The 25000-nt window shown below is 45.2% G+C and overlaps 1 protein-coding gene across 5 annotated transcripts in view; it reads left to right on the forward strand.

Annotated features, from left to right (window-relative positions):
- The first annotated feature begins 9707 nt into the window (after positions 1-9707).
- Positions 9708-25000, forward strand: part of tenm3 (teneurin transmembrane protein 3) — a 263354-nt gene continuing 248061 nt past the window's right edge. For 3 of the 5 annotated variants that reach the window (XM_035531325.1, XM_035531327.1, XM_035531326.1), the window contains exon 1: positions 9708-9956. The gene's annotated coding sequence lies outside the window, so the exon portion shown is untranslated. The remainder of the gene's footprint in view (positions 9957-25000) is intronic. The other 2 variants (XM_035531328.1, XM_035531329.1) reach the window with 1 other exon arrangement.

Consider the following 25000-nt stretch of genomic DNA (forward strand, 5'->3'; position numbering starts at 1 on the left):
GTGTATTTTCTTCTCTCTCTCTGTGACATGAATTCTCAAAGATGACCTGTCCCTTATAGCCCATGAAACAACTAAAAAAAAATGAAGAAAACCCTAATATACTGCACACACAGACACACACACGCACATGCACAAACACACTCACGCGCACACACACACACACACACACTCACTCAGTGGTAAATGTACTATAAGCTGTAAGATGGTCCCTGTAGTGCCCACGCTGGATTTACCCATAAGCCTTGAGCAGGAACCCCTTGTCAATACCACACACGCACACCCAGCCACAGCGGTGGTGTCGGGTGTCCCCTCCCAGTGTGGAACTGCCCCTTTGCGAAGTGGCATCATCTGCCGTGTGCACGCACTTGGCGCTGGTCTGTCCGTAAGCATATAGACCTTTCAAGCATCACGTCCTGGCATACGACGCCACTGACGACAACTTCGTTTACTTTTGACATTTGCTCCTGTGTCACCCTCATTCTCAAATCCACATGTTCTAAAGGATTTGGCTTTTGTATGTTGTTTTTTTTTAACCCCTCTGGTGGCCGCCGTCAGACGTCCATGGACCCGCGTTTAGGCCGTTGTCTTTTCACCCACTCCTTTCTTTACGTTCTTCAAGAACGGCGCAGAGAACTCAACAGTGCTTTATACCCGTCGTTTAAAACGAATCGAAAGCGCGTGCCTTCCTCGGGGCGTGGCTACATCTGAGTGGCTGGGCCGTGTGGCTCCACCCTCTACGCTTCCACTGCAGTAGCAGAAGGAACACACGGTAATTATTATATACAAAAAAACCATAATACTACTAACTCCTTTCCACTTTCTACCCAAGTCATAATATCTTGTAATGGTTTAGCCTGATTGAAAGTAAAGCAATATTTTATTAGTCAGTCCCCCGCTCAGGTTTTGACATGGGGTTTATTTTGGTTTCAAATAAAGCTTAGTAAATTACTTCTGAGTGTCTGCTGTCAACATACCTGACCTGATGTGTTAATGGATTGTGCAGAAGTAAGGCGGAAAGTATTCATCGTCTTGTGAGAAGTTGGGTTTGTTTCGATCATAGCCTGTTTGACCAGCGGATACTTTCACAGGGCCGCGTGTATAATTTCTATCAGAAGCCACAGCTGCCCAATTACAACAGGACACCACTAAGTAGAATCGCTTTCAATTCTCAGCACTTCTTTGTCTGAAATCTCAGTGACCTCATTAATGTGAGTGAACACCAGTTTACAGTGTGTGTGTGACTGTGTGTGTGTGTGTGGGTGTGTGTGTGACTGTGTGTGTGTGTGTGTGTGTGTGGGTGTGTGTGGGTGTGTGTGGGTGTGTGTGTGAGTGTGTGTGAGTGTGTGTGGGTGTGTGTGGGTGTGGGTGTGGGTGGGTGTGGGTGTGTGTGAGTGTGTGTGTGTGTGGGTGTGTGTGTGTGTGAGTGTGTGTGGGTGTGGGTGTGGGTGTGTGAGTGTGTGTGTGAGTGGGTGTGGGTGTGGGTGTGGGTGTGTGTGTGTGGGTGTGGGTGTGGGTGTGGGTGTGGGTGGGTGTGTGTGTGTGTGTGTGTGTGTGTGTGTGTGTGTGTGTGTGAGTGTGTGTGTGTGTGGGGCGGTGGGGGGGGTGGTACAGTGGTAGTCCAGTGACGGGGTTTGGCATGTAGTTAAGAATAGGACAAGCCAGATTTTCCTCTGTTGATTTCCTGTGTTTAGACCTGCAGCTCTCACACACACGCACACACACTTGTATGTAAACACACATTCTCTCTCTCTCACACACACACACACACACACACACACACACACGCATACACACACACACACACACACACACACACACACACACACACACACACACACACACATAAACACATTCATTTCCTGCATCCCATAGCGTTCTGTATCCGCTGGAATCTCCCACATTTGTTCCTGAAGAGGCCAACAGCTTATCTGATTTTGCACTGAGAGGTGTGCGCATGTACAGGTGTGTGTGTTTGTTTATGTACGTACAGGTTTGGGCATGCTCGTGTGTCTGTGTGTGTGTGTGTGTGTGTCTGTGTGTGTGTGTTGCATATCTTTGTGTGTGTCTGTGTGTCTGTGTGTGTGTGTGTGTGTGTGTGTGTGTGTGTGTGTGTCTGTGTCTGTGTCTGTGTGTGTGTGTGTGTGTGTGTGTGTTCACTCGTGTCTTGCAACACTGTCCCACTCAGTGATGGAAACCCTCTCATAACAAAGGAATGTAAGAGGAGTGGTGTAGGGGCTGTAGCATTGAGAAGCAGAAGTTGGAGCAGAAGTTGGAGCAGTGGGTGGAGCAGTGGGTGGAGCAGTGGGTGGAGCAATATGCCCTCAGGCTGACCCTCTCTTCTCTGGCATGGCAGGTCACCTCCACCCCCCAAACACATCCACACTCTTCTCTACACCCCCCAACCCCATACATGGACTGCTGGCAAACGTGGGAGTTGGTCACAGGAGCAAAGAAAAGAACATCACACAAAATCACACCTGCGATTCTTCAGCGGCAGGGGGATTGAAAAGCTTCGCGTTAGAAAGGAGACGATGGGTTACAAAAATGTTTTTTTAAAAAGTAAAATAAACAAAACTAAATGCGAGCCATGTCCGCATGACGAGCGCGTGCGGAACGCGCTTGGTCTGGTGTGAGCGGTACATCAACAACACGTGACGCAGTTTCTTCCACATGGCCCGGCCAGTGCTGGTTTTTTACGGACGTTCGTGAAAGGACAGTAAACCTGTCCCGCTCTGTCCCGCAGCAGGACAGAAGGCACGGGCTTTGTTCCTGCGCTGGACGCTGGGTTTCCATAAAGTCACTTTGTCATGGCTCGTTGGACTGAACGAATCACGTGGGAGTGAATTGGGGTTCCTGCGTGGTCTGGGGGGGCTTCTTTTTCCAACCGCTAGCCTGTGTCTTATCAGTATGGAAAGGTTTGGGGAGAAAAGTTCAATTCAGGGATCAAACGGCTTTGTCAGGTCGTTATTACAGAGACTCAGACACGATCTGACAGAATATCAGATGGCACGCAGCGTTCTTAGTAAGATGATTGAGCTCGAAACATGAAGCCCAAGCGTTCCTAATGCTTTACAGGATCACCGCAGACGGACAAAAACCTTCCTAAACAGACTTACAGTCCACAGAGACAGAGGCCAGGTGCGTTTCCTTACCCATTGACACTGTTTAGTTTAGAAATATCCTGGGTGTGGTTTATGTACACAGTAGGGCTTAGTCTGCTACCAGGAAATGTAGCGTAATTTCATCATTTATCAACAACAAAAAAAATCATTTAAAAACATTAACTCACTTTAGAAGTTTATATTAAGAATTTATTATTGTACATGTTTTAAAATGTTAACACGTTTTTTAGCTGTTCGTACAAAAATGGAAATGTTGTATTCAGCCACTGATCTGTACATCCTTTAAAAGTATTAAAAAGTAAAAAACATGCCAAATATTTCCCTCCCACAGTAACACAGCAACGATTGCTGATGTCTCTTCATGACGCGTCTGTGTTACTGGCTCGACGAGAACAGTTCTCCTGCGCAAATGTTGCTTTAACTTTGAAGGACTTCTTTTGAAAAACTCTGCCCAGCTGTTTGTAACAATGTCAGAGAGGCTTAGTGGTTCGGTGTGAGGCCGAATTGTTGTTGCGAGCCCTGCAAACCTGTCCCAGTGCCAGAGTCTTCGAGTCTCGGCCCTGCACGGACGCACGTGCTCACCGAGCCTTCAGCCTGCACACAGCAGTGGGCCCCTGTCGGGTCTCCACCTCCAGGCCTCTGGACGGGGGGCTCCTGCCTCAAGCCTCAGCCAGGCCCTGGCTACAGATGAAAGGTCTTCGGCAGCTGGGGGAGAGAAATAGAGGTGGGGTGGAGGGAGGGAGAGGGAGAGCGAGAGAGAGAGAGAGAGAGAGGGGTGGAGGAAGTGAGGGGAAATAATTGAGTGAAAACATAACAGAGAGACAGGTACGGAGAGAGAGATGGAGGGAGTGAGAGAGATGGAGAGAAAGAGGGGGATGGAGAGAGTGACGGGGGACGGAAGGAGGAGGAGAGAGAGAGGGAGAGAGGGTTGACATTGACTTGTCCTAAGTGTTCAGTAGTGTGTGAGATGCTCTATAAAGGGATGGGGGGCATATTCACTGTTACACAGCACAGTGGTGTCACACACACACACACACACACACACACACACTCACACACACACACACACACACACACACACACACACACTAACCGGTAAACAATGTCACTGGAATGAAGTGAAATGGGCCAGAGATAGCATGGACGGTCCGTGACAGCGTTCCGGTAGGCATGGATTATCCAGAGAGCCGACCAGCGTACGAGACGAGGTCAGACTCTACGAACCTTCGTGAAGTGTTCAGATCACCTGGACAGATGTGGTTACGTTACTGTTGCTAACTCCCATAAGTGTGATTTCTATTGCGTGTGCTGGGACTGTTAATCACACGGGTTGGAGTGGGGTCATTTCTGTGGGTCAGTGCTGATGATGGGCAGGTCAACTGATGTTAGGCTGGGCGTGGCTGACCCCCTGCCCCACACCCACCACCACCGCCACGCCCGTTTGGGCTTTCTACTTCCCTACTGTCAGGGTGTAGGGTGAGAGAGAGGAAGTTCAGAGTCTCTGGACACTTCCGTGGACACGCGGCCAGGAGGAGAGGTATGGAGGTATGGAGCTGTGTCAAAATCTGTCACTGCCAATATCCGCTACCCACCCTAGGGCTGCCTTGAAGGTCCTGTCCATGCGCCAGCCATCACACACACACAAACACACACACGCACGCACACACACACACACACGTGTGGCTATTGGACTGTATGGTGTGTGTGTGTGTGTGTGTGTGTGTGTGTGTGTGTGTGTGTGTGTTTGTGTGTTAGTCAGGCTGTCTAGTCTCTTCTCTGCTCTTGTTTCCAGTGAAAAAGAAAGTTACAAAAATTAGGTTCTGATGCTTCTTATTCTCTCTCTCTCTCTCTCTCTCTCTCTGTCTGAGAGGAACAATGGTTATTGTTTTGGTCCTCGTTGATAAGAATACTTTGTTAGGCTATGAATAGCTACATATGGACCCATTATGGATTCAAACAATATATGAAAATAAATTATAGTGACTCTCACAGATATGAATTATGTAATGATTACCTATATATTATCAGGTTATTATGTAATAATTACCTATATTAACAGGTAACGTTCTCATATATTTCTCATATATTTATATATAGGAGAACAGGTTTAATGTGTGTGTGTGTGTGTGTGTGTGTGTGTGTGTATGCGCATACACACACACACACGCATACACATATATACGGAGGGGGGGAGAGAGAGAGAGAGGACCTCCTGTTTCTTGGGAATCTTTGTGTACCATACTTCATCACAATTTTAAATCTCTCTCTCTCTATTTTTGTTTTTAATTATTTTCAGAATTAGTTCCAAATCCTTTCGATGAGTTTGTATATTTTGCTGATTTTTTCCTCAAAGTTTACTTATTGAATGCAGTTGGAAAACATAAATATATAAAAAGATTTTGTGGAATAGTGGTCCCAGAACACTGAATATGAATTAGATAAAATGCTTTGATTAAACAAACAAATATGAACAAATAAACACTGTGAGCCCATCAGATTTTTGTTTTTTTTTCCTTTTCCAAGTGCGCCGCTTAACTTGAGAGAACCGCTCAGCGATGGCGATGTTGGGTTGCCATGGCGATGCACCGTGTTGTGGAGTCTGAGCCGCCCTGTTCTGGGCAGGCCAGGTGTTTCCCCCCATGCACGTTCAGGGCCCTAAACCCTGACACGCGTCCGCTCACCGCTGCTGACGCCTTCTGGCCCGCCCCGTCGTAAGTCGGCGCTAACAGATTGGCCCTCAGCTACACCTGCACCCCTGCCAGTCTCCACCCACGGGGCGGAGACCCGGGCACTGATTTAACTGTGAGTCAGACCACAGTCAAGCCGCCGGCACCTCTAATCATCACGTTCAGGTTGTGCGCTTAGCTACGAATAACAGAGGAGACAAGGGAGAAGTGTTAGACATTATTATTATTATTATTATTAGTAGTAGTAGTAGTAGTATTAATATTATTAGTATTATTATATTATTATTATTATTATTAGTAGTAGTAGTAGTAGTATTATTAGTATTATTATATTATTATTATTATTAGTAGTAGTAGTAGTAGTAGTATTTAGTATTAGTATCATTATATTATTAGTATTATTATATTATTATTAGTAGTAGTAGTAATAGTAGTAGTAGTAGTATTAGTATTATTAGTATTAGTATTATATTATTATTATTAGTAGTAGTAGTAGTAGTAGTAGTATTAATATTAGTATTATATTATTAATAGTAGTAATATTTACTATTAATATCATATTATTATTATTAGTAGTAGTAGTATTATTTAGTAGTAGTAATAGTATTATTAGTATAATTATTAGTAGTAGTTGTAGTAGTAGTATTACTTTTAGTATTATATTACTATTAGTAGTAGTATTAGTATTATTTAGTAGTAGTAATAGTATTATTAGTATAATTATTAGTAGTAGTAGTTGTAGTAGTAGTATTACTTTTAGTATTATATTATTAGTAGCAGTAGTAGTATTAGTATTATTTAGTAGTAGTAATAGTATTATTAGTATAATTATTAGTAGTAGTAGTTGTAGTAGTAGTATTACTTTTAGTATTATATTATTAGTAGCAGTAGTAGTATTAGTATTATTTAGTAGTAGTAATAGTATTATTAGTATAAGTAGTAGTAGTAGTATTAGTAGTATTAGTATTATTATATTAGTAGTAGTAGTAGTATTGTTAGTAGTAGTAGTATTTAGTATTAGTACTATTATATTAGTAGTAGTAGTAGTAGTAGCAGTAGTAGTAGTATTATTATATTATTATTATTAGTAGTAGTAGTAGTAGAGCAGATCTTTGGATCCTTACACCACATGTAAGAAAACAAAATGCCATCCCTCTTGTTTCCAGTACTAAAATAGAAGTTTTCCCATGGAAACCAGATGTGGAAACAAGGTGAAAGTGCTTGAGTTGAGCTGAGGGCAGACCTCTGCTCTTCTGAGCACCACGCAGGACGTGTCATTCAGAACCAGGCGGGTCATACATACGGAGCAGTTCAGCACTAGGCCAAAGAGACTTGGCAAAACCTTGTTAAAATATCTGCTGTTGTGGGAGGGACCCAGTTTCCTTAACTCAGTACACATCATTCTGAAACATGAAGCTAAAACTTCATAGCCAGTAGATTGCTGGTCAACAGATATAAAGGTTTCAGTTCCTATTTTGACTTACATCACTGACCATGTAGATTCAGATCTGACTCTATAGCTACTCAGTTCTAGAGTCATTTATCTATCTAGCTATAATAATATATATTTAGATGCTTGTTTGTTCATTTATTTATTTATGTATTTATTTATCTATCTGTCTGCAGACAACACTGTATATTTGCTGATGTGTCCGTTAGAGAGGATGTTTGTGTGTAGGGGAAACATCTAAACTATAAAGCTTCACTTTATAGTGGGCGGGGGTGTCACCACTCAGTACTACATTTATAACCAGTTTAAGCTTTAGCCAGTTTCAGAAGTGCTTCTGCACTTATCAGGGGGCTAAATGTTATGATTATGTATTTTAAAAGCCATTTTTATACTTCAGGTTAAAGAGATGTAAATTCTGATTTAGGTTAAATAGTTTTATTAATACATTTTTGAGATGGTAATACCTTTTTTGTCCTACTGAGCAAATATTTGATATGTTGAATAACCTTTAAAATCTATTACAGGTTATTATTTAAGACTTTTACTTAAACCATAAAAACACTGATAGTGTATATACATGATAATACAGAAATATATGTATATATACACAGAAACAGAAAACAGAGCTCTGTTTTTAAAGTGTTAGTAGGGAAAACATTTAATCCAAAGTTGACCCGGATCAAGGTCATTAATGATCTTACAATGGTCTTATGATGAGGGTCCTAAGGTTGTGGTATCTCAATTGTAATCATAATAGTTTTGCATATTTGGAATTATGTGCTCATATTTGAGATATGAGCACAAAAATACAAGAGACATGAAAAACAAACAAATACACACACCAATATATAAATGACCCGCAAACCTGTCCTGAATACAGCCTCACTACCTCTGTCATTAGTACTATATACACACCATTACTACTATATACACACCATTACTACTACATACACACCATTACTACTACATACACGCCATTACTACTACATACAACACCATTAGTAGTACATACATACACACCATTAGTACATACATACACACCATTAGTACTACATACACACCATTGGTACTATATTTGGCATCATTACTGCTACATATATTAAGATACTATAATGAGCACACACACATGCACATTCTATCTATTTATCTATGTCTGTCTAGACATGGAGAGTGGCAGATCACAAGCCCTTCACAGTCGAATATTTTCTGTTGCATTATTCTAGCTAAAATATAAAGCCTATATGGAGTGTAGGAAGTTGCAGACAACGTTTTCAAAATGCCACAAAATATCGAAAGTGAATCAATGCCACCAAAGTTAGTCAGTCTCGGTTATGTTCATTTAATCTCAGTGATGTGGAGGCATTAATAAGCTGTTGCGCTGCGATCTTTGTTATGAATACTGTCAGTATAGCGTTTAAACTTTTTTTTTCCAAACGCCCCGGGATGTTCCGTCACCACGTGAGATGAGCTCGTAACGTCTTTAGGTCTGTTTGCAGGTTGAAATGCGATGCGACGCCGGGTTATTGCGCGTTTTACCCCTCTCGCTCTCGGGAAACGGGGAGGCGCCTCGTCCAATGAGGGCAGAGGGGCCGTGGCTCGCGCTTCTCTGCCGCCCGTCTCTGTACCTGGTCAGTGCGGCTCTCATAACTATCCACCAAAGGATCGCGTGTCGGTGTGGTAGTGGCGACCGAAGGGCGACCTGGGTCATGCACTGTTCCGTGACCTTGGGATGGAGCGCGTTGTTAATACCCTCCCGTTGTAGAAAGGTTAGGAGCGAGCCTTTGTTTACTGTTTGCGCCGTTAAAAACACGTGCGTTGTGCCCGTAAGCAGTTGCGCCAGTAAGCAGCACGAGCGAATATCAATACTTCTGGTGCGCGAGCGGGGGGTACGCGAAGTGAGCGCTCACGCGTATGCACGGTGTTGCATGCGTAAAGAGACCCTGCTGGAAGATGCTCCGACTTCGCTAACTCCTTTCAGCCAAAAACAACACGTCGTTCCGTTTTTCGTTTTTGTTTTTTTGCATGAGACTTCTGGCCATAAGTCGCTGAGCAGGGCACGACGTTACGTACACGCACGACACTAAACGTGATACTGGTGGAGTGTGCGCGTAGACATACAGCGCAGGGACCACTGTCTCTTCACAACCCTCGCGCTCCTCAACCTTGCATTGCAAACATCAGACCTGGTCCGTGTCTCTGAAGTCAGCGCTACTGCGCTTGAGTATCAGGTGCAGCTGTGCGCGCTTTTCTCGCGCCTTTGTCTCGCTCCCTCTGCAGCTGACCGAGAGAACGCGCGGATAACTTGATCCGCCCGCGTGTGTGTGTGCGTGTGTAGGGGGGGTGGGGGGGGGGGGGTGGCGCGCGGTAGGGTCCCGGGCAGGCGCGCGCGTTTGCTCGGCACCTCTGGACTTCGCTTGTCCCCTTCTCGCTCCTCAGCACCGTGTCCTCTGTCCCCCGGGGAGGGAGGCGAACGCGAAGCCTCTTCATTTCAAACTCTCCACATGCAGCGGACGCTCGCGGCAGTAAAGGGAGAGGACTCGGGAGTACCGCGCGAAGGGAGCGCAAGCCCCACCGAGCGTGTGCGCTTTTCCGAATTACAAACAAGCCAAACTGCGTCTCATCCCTGAACAAGTCAGAGCAGCATTACGAAGTTCTGCCTCCGACTTCGGACAATGGGACGCTAAAGAACAACAGCAGGTAGGACACCCGCTGGCCCGTACCGCCGCTACTGAAGCGTGTGTGCGCGCGCGCGCGTGCGCGCGCTTGTGTGTATTTGTGTTTTTTAATATTTGGCCATTTACAACATACTATTAATTTTGTACAGAATACGGTCGACTTAAATTGGCTCGCGGTATTAACAGGAAGTTGTTTAGATGTTTTGTTTGTATATATGCTGAATCGTTATTTCCCCAATAATTTTATTTAAAACATTTGAAGCATGTAAAAATGTTGTAAATAGTTTACTAGTGGGCTACAAGCTGCATTGACGTCGTTAGGCTGTGACCGTGTGTTAGGATAAAGACTCTGGTCACGCCGGGGTCCTATCGTGCTCACGTGCGGGGGTTCAGGGGTGCTCGGTGCAGCCAAAGTTACCGACGAGGACGGTGCATGACCAGACCCCAGAGAAGGAACCGTAGCTGGGTTCGGGAACGGCCAGAAAGCCGCCGGCTACCCACGCTGGCAAACACCGCGCACCGCTGCAAAATTTGATGTTGCTGGCGCTGCCTTATAACTTTATGAAAAATATTTTTGCCACGTTTTCGTGCCTCAGCACGCATTTCCCATCGCAGAAATTGGAAATGCAAATAAGCGCCCTGACCCTTCGTGATTCTGTCGGGTGGGCTGTTCTGCTTGCGTGTTTGAAAACCGAAATGAATTCAACTGCGACCTGCCCGCGAGCAGCCGGGCTCGGTCCGCTGTAACCCGCGCGTGGACATTTTGATCGGTCGCGTGGCCTTCGCCAAGGCTCGTTTTATTAACGGGAGTATTAACGGGAGTGTTAACGGAGTGTGCAGCTGCATCTTAGTCAATACCGAAAAACGTGATGGACAGTAGGGCCTTATCGAGTTCATAAAAGCTCACTCCACTTCGTCTCTCTCTCTCTCTCTCTCTCTCTCTCTCTCTCTCTCTCTCTCTCTCTCTCTCTCTCTCTCTTTACCACTCTATCTGTTTTATTTACTATATATCCCACAAAAAACTCGATGTCTTGGCAAGGTACGAGCTCATGCACATTGTATAAAACCTGGTATAAGTGCGTAAATGCGTTACGCTGTCATGTTACCTAACTGAAGTTTAGTTTAGCAACACCATCATTTATTTCAGTCTAATGCACCTGCAAGTGTGTAGCGGTAGCAGTTTTGAACGTAATAAAATGAGAAATACTACTGTGCAATTTTATTAAATTGACCGAATCTTTCTGAAATTCCGTATAGTCAGGTCACTGTGTCTAGCTGGAACTACAACGCCACTTCACGGTTGTATTTGAGGATAGACCTTGTTTTGGGTGAAAAAAACAAAGCAAAAAACCCCCACATATCTTTAGATTGTTTGAACCCAGTGTAGTTATTCTACGTCACGTACATCCACACACACACACCCACTCACACACTCACACAATGAGAGCACAGTGTATCAGCAGCTATGGCAGTGTGATATCAGCTTGTACCATAATTGCACTGGAAGCCGAAAAAGATGATGGAGACTGGTGAAAGATTCCTGGATCATTCCTCTGTAGTCTTTTGTGTAAACTTTTGTAGCTTACAGTATCCCACGAGCCATCGGAGAGGTTGGAATGTGCAAATAAGGATTCCCTGCACCGGTTTGCTTTCTTAGTTAATTACCAGTTTATTTGAATTTTGACGTTTTCTCTATTGTATGACCTCTCTTTGCGTCCACCGAGGAGCAGCAGGGAACAGCTTGCAGTGTTGACGCTATTAGAAATATAATGATAATGACTGACGGGCCAAAACCTCAGTGTACTAACAGCACCAGTGTTATTTCCTTGTGGGGGCATAGTCTTGGCAGTACAGCACAACATTTTGATGAATGTATTTACGCAGAGAGACAAATGGTTTAGTGGAGTTGTAGTACTATGCAGTAAGAAGGTGTGTGTGTGTGTGTGTGTGTGTTGCGAATCAGATAAATCTGATGTGTGGTCGTAATCGATTTGTGATGTTGACTAGCACTAGAGTTTGTTTCGATCCATGTATGACCTAGAAAAAAAAAAGCCCTGATTTTATTATTTTACATTAACTTTGAAATGATTGATAGGAGCTCACTGAAGGTCTGAAGTGTCATTTATTTGATGACTGAAGAAGGAGTTGTTTTTTTTCCAGGGGCCTCAGTGTGTGGGACAGGGACTGTAAGTGGGATAATTCCCAGAGTCTCGCAACTGGAGACGTAACAGGGCGGCACCATTTGTTACAGTAATGAGGTTAATAGGCTCACATGTAGTGACCAGGCCTCTCCAAACGCATGGGCCAGGCGACTCGTGCTGTTGGGGGGGGTGGGCTGTCAGGATAATGGAGGTTGCCGTACAGAGATTGATTGACAGGTTGAGGATGGAGTGCGCGGCAGTTTGGAAGCTCGTGCACCTGTTCGGAAAGATGTTTTGCTTGGATAAGGTCTCTGTAGTCGCAGGCAACGGTCTCACTCTGAGATATGTTAAACGCTTTCAGCAGGAAGTCTGAGAAATAATTATGATAAAAAAAATAAAAAATTCATTTGTGTTATTTCCTACCATGGTAACGTAAAAACACAAACATTCTACTTTTAGAGAGCATTGAATGTTAATATCTTTATGGATCACATTTAATCTGTAATCTGTCATCGTTGTGATGGTTCATGCTGGTTAAATTTAGTGAGTGCTGATGAAACCATACACACACGCACACACACACACACACACACACTCACTCAAAGCAAAAGCCTGAAAGCAGAGGGGTCAGGGGTCCAGACCAGCAGTCATAGAGAACCTCACCTATGTGCTGTGTGTGTGTGTGTGTGTGTGTGTGTGTGTGTGTGTGTGTGTGCACATGTGTATTCATGTGTGTGCGCAAATGTGTAGTTTATGTACATTTTCAGGACAAACATTTCCTGTCTATGTAAGCCATGAACAAGGCAATCGGCTGTTATCGTCCTTATCAAAATAGCACAAGGTAAAGTTTCATTTTCTCATCACTGAAAGGGCAAACATATTTATTTTTGCTTACTTAGGTTAAGGTTAATATTTGTTTTTATGATTACACAATATTTATTACATATGGATGATTAGTTAATTCCTCTGGGTCTTATTGCATATTTTTATATTTTTCTATAGCACATAGATGACACATTTATGACCCCACATTCTGACAGAGTAAAAAAATCTGTCAGTGTGTTTGTGTGCGTGTGGTTTTCACACTGGCATTTTTTTCCCCGTAATTGAAATAAAAATATATTTCGCTCTGGCTGCAGTCCCAGTCGTCGAGACCTGCGACCGCTTTCTAACACATCAGGAGTGGTAGAGGACGGCAGCACGGAGCAGCGTTTGTGAGGCTTCATCGTGGTCTAACTGCCTCCAGGGCTGTAGGCTGTTCTGCTGTTCTGAACACGTGTGTGGACGGGCACGACGGGTGGGTTGGCACGAGCCCCCCCACACACCTGCAGAACCAGCATGGACATTTTACCTTGTTGTTACGGCAACACTTAAGATGGTACTTTAGGAACTGATGTGATTCTACCGCTGTAAGACTCGAGTGTCCAAGCAGGAACAGCAAAGTCTGGTGTGTCTTTAAGACCCTGACCCACAAACACCCCCACCCCCAACACCCCCACCTGCCCCCTTTGAACCCGGCTTTGTGATTTCGAAGCCTTTTATTTCAATTTTGTCATTTCAGTTCATGCTCAACTCGGTAGAACTGTGTGACGGACAATACTTCAAAGGGGGATTATATGCACATGGTAGAGTGCACATGAACACGGACGCGCGCGCGCACGAGTACGTTTTGGGGTTTTAGATGTCGGCTCTGCCGTGTTTTTCGAGGTTGGGCTCTGTTTCTTTCTTTTTTGTTTTTTTTCCTTTTTCTTTTCTGTGCCAAAGAGCAGCAAATTGCCTTCCCCTTCAAGCCGACATGAAAAATTCATGATCTCCTCCCTTTCTGAGCTGTAAAGGGTGCCATTATGTCAACGTCTAAAAATACTTTATTTCACGTAGGCGCCTTTGCGATAGTGGTTGATAAACAAACATGGCTTCGGGAGAGGAAGTCTCCCTCACCGGCCAGCAACACGTCTCTGCTATCTGTGGGAAGGGGGAAAAAATCGCTCAGAAGTTGCGGCGACAGAGTTGGGCGACAGAGTGTGTTGTTGTGTTGGGCGTGAGCTTATGTCTTCCTTGCGAAACGCGTGCCGTGTCCGTGGAAGAAGACAAAGGCAGTGTGAATTCTGTCGGGTGTGAATTGAGAGAGGGAGAAAGATCCCACCCAGCTCCAACTGTTCTGCACCTCCAACCTCGCTGTTTTTGTGATGCCATCCTGAAATGAACAGATGCCTTTTTCTTTGTGTGTGGCAACAGCTTAGCCAGAGTGGCATGTCCGTGGACGGCACATCTAACCGACAGCATTATTTGCATTAAGGGTTTGTGTATTTACTCACAGTAATATAAACCGCGCCGAAAGTGTCTCTACCATCCCTACGGTGCACTCTGCCAGCAGCAGTTGTACCACACTGAGTGAACGTTAGCTGCTAAAGAATGACATCAGGTAGACGGTGATAGCTGACGGTGTGTGTGTGTGTGTGTGTGTGTGTGTGTATATATATTGCTTATTTTTTGCTATCCCTCTGTTTAGCTTTTGCGCACACTTCCTGCAGATTGGAGGAAATGATGTATGGAACGATACATTTATGATGTCATTTGTTCTCATGTCACCAGCACCGGGTCACACGCACTTTCGGGTGCTTTGTAGTCGGGTGTAAAATTGCGTGAGGATGTGTTTAGATTAAAATGCTCCACTCCAATATTTAAACTGTCATTCAGACAGAAGAGGGAGTTCCTTACGGTGCCTTTCATCGCCTTCACTTTAAGCGTTTTTACTTTGTTCAACAGTTTAGCGAAATCTCTCCGCGTGCCGCCTGGCGCGTCTCTGCTGTGTGAGAGCGCGAGCCCCTCGCTGGGCAGGGTACAGGCACTCGCACATCCTCCCCAGATTGCGTGTGAACGCGTGGGCGAGAGCAGTGAGTCTGTGCCGCGTGTGTGCGCCTTTTACTTCTGCTGTCACATACCCTCACGGGGGAGTCCAGGTCGCCTGTGCCGAGCCCCGCCACGTGACCCGTGCTACCTGTTAAAACCGCACACTCCCCACTGTGCTGCCGCATGGCCACGCACGCTCGCCGACTTCACGTCTCCTTTTACGCCGAACCCCGGGGGGCGTCTTTACACAGACCACAGATCCGTTCGAAAATAACTCTGCAGAGCGGAGGTAATCTATGACTCATTGATTGATTGATTGATTGATTATTTTTCTGTTTGTCTTTTTCCATGAAATGCTGCATGCGTGTATGCTTGTTTTTGGACAGTGAGCGTAGCTGGGGGTTTTTATGAAGACAGTTAAAGTACTGATGTAAGGCGCATGTCTCTACCAGCAGTGGTGGGAGTGTATTGCGGGTCTCTTTGGCATGTATTATTGAGAGGAAAATACATATTTGAAGAAGCGGAGAGTCATAGTTCAGCGTGTGACACATGCTCAAGGAGTTTCCACCTCACTGTACTCATTTAGTTCTCACACAGGGCACCAGTCACGTCAGAGGTTCGTATTTTCTAAACAGGATTGTAAATAAAATGAGGAGGGGTGAATGTGTGTGTGTGTGTGTGTGTGTGTGTGTGTGTGTGTATACGTATGCATGTGTGTGTATTTGAGTGTGTGATATTAGTATGGTTCCACTCTGTGTGTGTGTGTGTGTGTGTGTGTGTGTGTGTGTGTGTGTGTGTGTGTACGTATGCATGTGTGTGTGTTTGAGTGTGTGATATTAGTATGGTTCTACTCTGTGTGTGTGTGTTTGTGTGTACGTATGCATGTGTGTGTGTTTGAGTGTGATATTAGTATGGTTCTACTCTGTGTGTGTGTGTGTGTGTGTGTGTGTGTGTGTGTGTGTGTGTGTGTATACGTATGCATGTGTGTGTATTTGAGTGTGTGATATTAGTATGGTTCTACTCTGTGTGTGTGTGTGTGTGTGTGTGTGTGTGTGTGTGTGTGTGTGTGTGATGTCACTCTGGTTCCACTCTATATGAGTAATCAGAGGTGAGTGTTTTTTCTTCCTTTGTGTTATCATAACACTGTCCAGTATCAGGGCTGGTCAGAACAAATCACACACACACACACACACACACACACACACACACACTTATCTTTTTTGGACAAGTCTCGGCATTCCTGCGGACAGTGCTTGGCTCTGCCTGCCGTAACCTTTTAAGTCTTGACTGGGGGGTGTTATTGTCCATGTCTGGGGGGTGTTAGTGCTCATGTCTGGGGGGTGTTAGTGCTCATGTCTGGGGGGTGTTTCTGGGAGCCTTTGGCAGTGTTGACCTTGTGTCGCCTGCTTGTTTCTAAAACCTGGCAATTATTTACAACTTTTTTTCCTTTCTTAATGTATGTTTTATTTTTTACCTCAATTTAACCTTTTTTTTCCCCTCCATTGTGCGATCTGATTCGCTGGATTATTTATTAGGGCTTGCATTTTTTAAAGAGCACCAGATGCAGAAACAGAGACAGAACGGCCTGTTTCCAGTGGCTTTCTTTGGATTGAGATCATGGGGTCTGACGAACTGAAATCAGGGAGCCGTCTCGCTAATGGTTGTGATGAAATTTCTTGCAACCATAATTTATGTGTGTTTGAACATAACTTTATGAGCACTTGCGTTCGGTATGCAGAACCCCCCACCCCCCATCCATTACCCGTTAATTTCCGCCCTTCCAGACATGGCTTCTCCATATTGCTCTAATACTGTACAAATTATAGAATTATACTTTCCTGAAACGGAGAGGTAAAAAAAAAAGCTTTTTTTTTTTCTTTCATTTTTTTAAGAGAAAGCAATTTAATTTATGTTGCGAAGCTGTAGACTTCCTGCCCGTATTCTAAAGAGCTGAGCACACACAGTAGAGTTTATTGCCAACACAACCTTTTTTCCCCCTTTTCCAGAACAGAGAAAGAGAGAGACTGACGGAGAGGGTGTGAACCAGAGAAACAGAGAGAAATAGAAAGAGACGGACTGGAAAAGGGATAGAGAGCGATAGAGAGACACTTGGAAGACATAAGGAAGGTTATTGAAATGGGGAGTGGTACGTCTTGCATATTGAGCAGGGCACTTGTTAAGGTGACAGGACCTAACCATAGAGGAACTGGCTTGATGGATGAATTTCACTCATCTAATGGATACAAGCACTTGCAAAATGAAAACATCGATCCATTCCCCAAGTTTTCCATCCCTCTAATGAGAACGGGTGTTACACAAGATTTGGAGAGTGATAGAGACATAGCAAGAAAAAACATAAAAGACAGAGACAGGAGACGAGCTCCTGTGTTCCTAGATGATCTGTGCCATGCATCTCTATAACGGTCACATTTGAACTGCTACACTGGTCATATGATATATGGCGTTGTCTGTGTGTGTGTGTGTGTGTGTGTGTGTGTATAATATTATATATTATATATTTTAGGAACCCAAACCCCTCTGGGCACCAAAATGTAGCAAAGTTACAGTATGTTAAAGAAACGTCCTTTATAGAGCTTTGTAGTGGTATCCAGGACTTCCTATTCGCTGGCTGTAATCACTCAGGTCTTCCTATTCGCTGGCACTAATCACCCAAGGCTTCCTATTCGCTGGACCTGATCTTCCAGTGACATGCACTCTGGCCCTGCAAACATTTGGTAATCGTGTGCAAGGCCGTTAATCCTTATGTCAAACGCAGACTCTGGTTTACAGGAGACCAGGGCCATCCTGACTGAACGACAGGAGCCTGCGCTGAGCGTTGGCATCCACTTCCCTTGCGATGCTGTGGCCTCGTTATCGTTCACCTCTTTACCATTGCACAGCTTCCTCTGGGTACTGCCACACTGGGGATCAGACCACAGCAGGGTTTTCTGGATACTAATGAACAGAATTATGCCAAACAAGGAGCCAGTATTACATGTTACTTTCCGAACCAATGTTACACGGCCCTCACTTTCACTGAGACACTGAACTGTTAGACAGTGCTCATTTTCTGAGAAAGACCGGACCACTGTTACACAGTCCGCATTTTCTGCGAAACACTTTGAAAATTTGGGCACAAGACTCATAAACCCGATGCCCTCATGCAGGTCTGTTTGTTCGTTTGTGTGCGTGCGTGCGTGCGTGCGTGTGTGTGTGTGTGTGTGTGTGTGTGTGTGTGTGTGTGTGTGTGTGTGTGTGTGTGGAGGTGATTGGCTGTGTTTGAAGAGCAGAAGGACTGAGTGGGAAAGGGCCCGGTGAAGATGCCGTGTGTGTCTGTGTGTGAGGTGTGTGCGTGTGTGTGTGTGTGTGTGTGTGTGTGTGTTTGTGAAGCAGAGTGTCACACACCTCACCTCCTCCACATACTGACTTGGCACTCTCATGGCTCCCTGTTAATTAATCCGTAGCTCTCAGCCAGACGGAGCAGGAGCTCACACACACACACACACACACACACACACACACACACACACACACACGCACATGCACATGCACAAATACACACAGCCAGCCAGGACACCATGGAGCACTGACTCTCTGAGTCTCACTTTCTCCTCTCTCTCTGTCCGTCTCCCTCTGTCTCTCTCAATGTCTCTCTGTCTTCTCTTTGATGGCTCAATTTGGTCCTACTGCTCAGCAGTTTTGTATCAGGTGTGTGTGTGTGTGTGTCTGCACCTGCGCCTGTTCTCCAGGGCTGGGCCATCAGGCTCATACAACAAGCTCTTCTGTGTCGCAGGGTCGGCCCCCTCTCGCAGGGGCCGCAGCACTTTCTACATCATTTCATCATTTCAAACGTTTATTCTGCCGGTGTTCTCCTCCCTTTCCCCAGTCCCTTCCACACTCATTTCCTTCAGGCACCCACCTGCCCTCTACTTTCCTCCCTCTTGTTCTCTGTCTCTCTCTCTGTCTCGCTCCGTCTCTCGCCGTTGACATGGCGACCGCATGAAAGCTACAGGTGCCTCTGCTTTGCTGATTAATGGTGGAAATAGGCTCTTGTCCTCAACCACTGAAAATAACCACTTCACTAAAACAAGACTGATTTCAGACAAAACACGTCTCCTGAATCCATTCCCTAGGGATCTGAGAGAGAAAGGAAGGCAGACAGAGCAGGAGAGCAGGAACACAGAGAAGGCGGGAGAGACCCAGGTCTCGCACCCAGTCCCATCTAAATCTAGCCTCTTGCCTAATGCTCACATCACACCGGTTCTGGTGGTACGAGTGAGCAGAAATGGTTCAGAAATCTCGCTTTGCCTGTGAAGTGCAGCTGTTCTCACCGCCCCCGATAAGCAGGGTACAGCGACGGCGGACGTTGCTCGCTGTAATATTTCTGCTGTAAATGACAAGAGAAGGCCGGAATGAGGTGCAACGGCGTGGACTATGGCGCGGTTCTGGGAATGTGGGGATTATAATTCCCTTTCCACTCTCTCCTCTTCACTTCCAGCAAATTACGAGGAGGAGCATTTCTAGTGTCGCCTGTTGTTGATTCGGTGGCACCTCCTGCTCCGCGAGAGCGTGCCCCTCCACGCGCAAACACCCCGCTCGACCCACAGCCTCCAGGTTTGTGCCGTGCGGATCCGAACGAGCCAGCCCGAGTTGTTAAGAATTCCTGGGCTCGGTCGCCTTCCTGCTCCTCCCTCCTCTGATGTTCAGTCACAATCAATCAGGACGCGGCGTTGGCTCCCAACCCAAACGAGCGCGCCGTGATGTATGCCGTTGTCTTCTGCGCCCCGCCAGAGTCCCACAACGCTTTAAAATAGTGTTGACATCAACATTTCTGCATTTGTTGTTTTTTTACTTTAATTTCTCCTCCCTCCACCTCTCCCTCTCCCTCTCTCCCTCTCTCTCTCTCCCCACTCCTTTTTTTCTGTTGCTCTTTCCCAAGTGGGTGTGTTGACATTTTGAACAAAATCACGCCTGGCTCTTGGGTTCCTGCTGTAGTAATTAAAGTTGTGTCTTGTCATCGCCGCGCTCGTCTTGCTCCGCGCTCGCTCACCCACTTACGCACAGAATCGTTTGAGCTGGGAGTCGTCCAGAAGGGCCTTCCTGCCTCACTTTGCTTCACTGTTTTGTTCTTTGTTTCCTGTGTGATGTTGGGTTATTTGGGTGTTTTGTTGGGTTTGTTTCCTGTGTGGTGTTGGGGTTTTTGGGTGTTTTGTTGGGTTTGTTTCCTGTGTGGTGTTGAGTTTTTGGAGTGTTTTGTTGGGTTTCTTTCCTGTGTGGTGTTGGGTTTTTTGGGTGTTTTGTTGGGTTTGTTTCCTGTGTGGTGTTGAGTTTTTGGAGTGTTTTGTTGGGTTTGTTTCCTGTGTGGTGTTGGGTTTTTTGGGTGTTTTGTTGGGTTTGTTTCCTGTGTGGTGTTGAGTTTTTGGAGTGTTTTGTTGGGTTTGTTTCCTGTGTGGTGTTGGCTTTTTTGGGTGTTTTGTTGGGTTTGTTTCCTGTGTGGTGGTATTTATTTTTTTTGCTCTCCTAATCCCATTAGTGTAGTGCATGATGGCCTTTGCTCTCTACATTTGCTCTCTACACCCTCACGCTCAGGGTTTGGTCTAAATCTAAAGTCTAAGTCTAAAGTTTGGGGGTGCAGCATCCACCTCTCCCATATATTAATACTAGGAGATGAAATTTGCTAACGTAAAGAAATTTGTTCTCATGCCTGTGGTTATTTCATGTTGGCCATAAGTGTCAGGAAATTAAAGCAATACATAAAAGAAATGTTAGAAAGCCAACAATATTATTATTATTATTATTATTATTATTATTATTATTAATGTGTGTGTGTGTATGTGTGTGTGTGTGTGTGTGTGTTGGTTCTTGATTCAGTCTACTATACTCTACCACCAATACACTCTACTGTACTCTACCACTAATACATTTTACTTTAATACACTCTACTGTACTCTACCACTAATAAACTCTACTGTACTCTACCACTAATAAACTTTACTCTAATATACTCTACTGTACTCTACCACTAATAAACTTTACTCTAATACACTTTACTGTACTCTACCACTAATAAACTCTACTGTACTCTAATACACTCTACTGTACTCTACCACTAATAAACTCTACTATACTCTAATACACTCTACTGTACTCTACCACTAATAAACTTTACTCTAATACACTCTACTGTACTCTACCACTAATAAACTCTACTGTACTCTAATACACTCTACTGTACTCTACCACTAATAAACTCTAATATACTCTAATACACTCTACTGTACTCTACCACTAATAAACTCTAATATACTCTAATACACTCTACCACTAATAAACTCTAATACACTCTACTGTACTCTACCACTAATAAACTCTACTCTAATACACTCTACTGTACTCTACCACTAATAAATTCTACTGTACTCTACCACTAATAAACTTTAATACACTCTACTGTACTCTACCACTAATAAACTATACTGTACTCTAATACACTCTACTGTTGGATCCTTTCATGGGAGACTTTTACATTGTGTTTTTGTTTGTTGTTTGTTTTCCACCCCACTTGTGTTTACAGCTTTAGCTATGATGTGGGGCAGCATGTGGCCCTTAGTCATCCAATCACATGAGGTCATTACATTGTTTTTCACCTCTGCACTCTTTCTCTTCTGGGTCACTCGCCATACCATTGCCAGGTCCTCCAAATTTAATTTCTGTTCCCATCACTGTGCCGGACCCTCTCTCTCTCTCTCTCTCTCTCTCTCTCTCTCTCTCTCTCTCTCTCTCTCTCTCTCTCTCTCTCTCTCTCTCTCTCTTTCTCTTTCTCTTTCTCTCCTCTCTCTCCCACTGCCTGTTAATTCATTTTTTATAATGCTCTATTGGCATCACTGTGATTAAACAATTTTTCCAAAAGCAGTGCAAAAAGTACAATATGTCAAAAGAATTAAAAAAACCCAAAACAAAACATTTTTTTAAAAGCACAAACATAAATTCTTTATTTATGTGTTACCTTTATGTCGCACCTTTCTTAGTAATGAGCATAGCGCTACTTCTTCAGTATCCTCCCTGAGGTTACGTAGAGACGAGATATTCCGGCCTGCCGGGGTGGCAGAGTTTTTCTCTCTCCCGGGAACTCTCTGCCCTCCTCTTTAGCACATGGGCTGAGAGAGCACACAGTCTTAACTGCGTTAGGCGCTAGCGTGAATGATGAGCCCTGCGGCTCTGACGAGACCCTTCGCTAGCATCCCCTGGTCTCACGGCTGCCTCACCTTCACATGGGTCAGAGGGCATGGTGAACAAGGCCCACCCCTTCTCCAGCTCTGGGGCATTCCCAGTACCTTGTGTCCTGTAAACGCAGGACTGGTGGCATTCTGTTCGGCACGGCGGGACCGTCGCTAGGCGCAGAGGAAATCTCCAGCCTCCGTGTCTGGTTTCGCTTGATCCGACTGCTGCGAATGTGACTGCTGATGGTGTCGAGCTGAAGTTCTTACACAGGTCATTATTTTAGAAAGCGGAGCAGATTTTCAACGCCTTCTCCTGTTTTTCCTTTCTCTCCGTGACTTTAAGCCGTGTCCTGCACTATTTTCCAGCGCCGTTTCACGCTGCCATTCAGACTGAAAACATTTTAGTAACTGAAAGTTATCACTGAAACGTTGCCGTAAAGAAGCTGTTTATTTTTAATCAGTCATATATACACACACACACACACAATTTGATTGTAGGATAAGTATGTAGTTGTAATGAGGGACATCCATCGTTTGCACCTGCAGTGAACAGAACCGTTTGTGGACTGTAGAGGTCTGCACGCATAATTGCGCACGCGTCTCTGTGCATCTGTGCGTGCTGTATATGGGATCATTATTTGACGCAACTATCTTAGTATGAAAGGTTACGCATTTGTCCATCTGTTCTGTCATACAGAAATGCTTGGAAAGTTCTTTGATTGCTGTTAACCCTGAAATCACGTTTTTTTTTACAAAACGCAGACACTAATCGAGTTGAAGGAAGTGGCAGGTGTAATCATAGACAGACAGATATGAGTGTGTGTGTGTGTGTGAGTGTGCGCGTGCGTGTGAGTGTGTGTGTGTGTGTGTGTGTGTGCGTGTGCGCGTGCGTGTGCGTGTGAGTGTGTGTGTGTGTGTGTGTGCGTGAGTGTGCGTGTGTGTGTGTGAGTGTGTGTGTGTGTGTGTGCGTGCGAGTGTGTGAGTGTGCGTGTGTGAGTGCGTGTGTGAGTGTGTGTGTGAGTGTGTGCGTGTGTGTGAGTGTGTGCGTGCGAGTGTGTGTGAGTGTGTGTGTGTGTGTGTGTGTGTGTGTGTGTGTGTGTGAGTGTGTGTGTGAGGTGTCGGGACATGCCATGGGACACTTTCTAAAGCTATGCCTGTGTTTTCTGTAAGAGCCGTATTGTTGAGTCTGGTTTCCAGAGCCCTTAATTTTCTTCTTTCTAGATTTTCCAAGAAATCCCTTTGTGGAGCGTCACTGAAACATAGAAAAGGGCGCTTTTCACAGAGGGATTCATTCATAATCCTTCTTGGTTTATTATAGTGTTGTTAACATTTTTTTTAATTGCCCAGAACATTGCAAAGTGCATCTTTAGATAAAGTATAACTCATGTAAAATTCATTTCACATTTTAATCACTTATTTATCTTACTGAGACACTTTGGCAGAGTCTTTGTTTTCAGGAACATTTGTGCACATCCGAAATATCTGCTAAAAGATCCAAACTGACCAGGCCCGGCGAGATAGTCGGGTCTTTGTGTTCATTAAGATGTTGCTTCTTGGCGTCTTCACCCTGTCTTCACATCGTCCAAGTTTTTCTGAAGCGCATGAGTCTGTTTAGAAGCACACACACGGCAGCATCAGTTCACGTGGAGCTGTCCTGTTGGAATGTGTAACGGGGAGCGTGAGGACTGGTGGGAGGTCCTCAACTTAACGAACCTAGTCGTCCCCCCCACAGCGTGGTTCAAGGGTATTTATCCACAGCCTGGTTCAAGGGTCCTGCTGGAAAACAACCCCAACCCACCCCCATTTAATGGTGCAGCTATAATAAATGCCAACGTGAAATATTCTTATTTAAACACTCCAACAAATCTCCCCTCCCCTCTTTGTGTTTCTCTCTGTGTTTAAGCTCTGTGGAGAAAAAAAAGCGCCTGTTTTTCTGAATGGGGTTTAACCTTTGACCCGTGGCGTTATTTTAAAGCAACCAAAGCAGGGGAATTAGCAGGGAACAGTCCCCTCCCTCCACGACCCAGAGGTCTCCACTTCTCCACGACGCCTGCTAATTGCTTTCACTTAGCTGTGCGGTGGACTGTGTCCATGCCACAGAGGACCCACGCGCATGCCGTGCCCAGGTGCACAGCGCTGGCCGGCACAAAGTGACCAAAGCGTAAATACTTAAAAACAAAAAACATCAAATATTTTTGTTGTTGTTTTTTACCTGTTGTGATGGCTGAAGGCTGCAGTCCTGCTGGTAGATCAGCCTACCGCAAAGACGGGTGTCTTATATATTATATTATATTGTATATTATAAATATGTTCACCTTGTTTGATAGCAGCTATTCCTTTCCTTCCAGTTGGAAATTGATTGGTTTTAGGGAAGGCTTTTTTTATGGCTTGGGGGGCAGAGGGTCTTGAACGAAGCCATGTGGGATTGTGGGAAATGAAAACTTGTCCACGGCAATATGAAAACGCGTCTGGCTCCTGCAGCAAACTCGCCGGGACGAGAGGAAGCGATACCCCGCACCCCCCCGGTCTCCCTTCCCCTGCTGGTCTCTCGGACAGCCTGCTGTCTCCACTGACGTTTTTACTGCTGTGGAGATCGGACCGTGCTCGCTCTACTCACTCCCACTGCGGCGTCTCCTGCTCCCGATCCAGGAGGTGACCAGATGGGACGTGCGCTGTCTCTGAGAGCGTGGGGGGGGGGGGTTAGACCGAGCCCATCTCAGCCTGCTGCTCTCTCTCCTTCTCTCAGTTCCACAACATTTGCTGTTTGTGTCGGCTTGCGGAATGCCGTGGAGAAGCGCGGAGAAGCCGGAGAACACGCCCGCCCGGCCGGGATGGAGGTTTTAATTGAGTGACCA

The sequence above is a fragment of the Electrophorus electricus genome, chromosome 11, assembly GCF_013358815.1.
Source record: "Electrophorus electricus isolate fEleEle1 chromosome 11, fEleEle1.pri, whole genome shotgun sequence".
In the NCBI taxonomy this organism is placed as follows: domain Eukaryota; kingdom Metazoa; phylum Chordata; class Actinopteri; order Gymnotiformes; family Gymnotidae; genus Electrophorus; species Electrophorus electricus.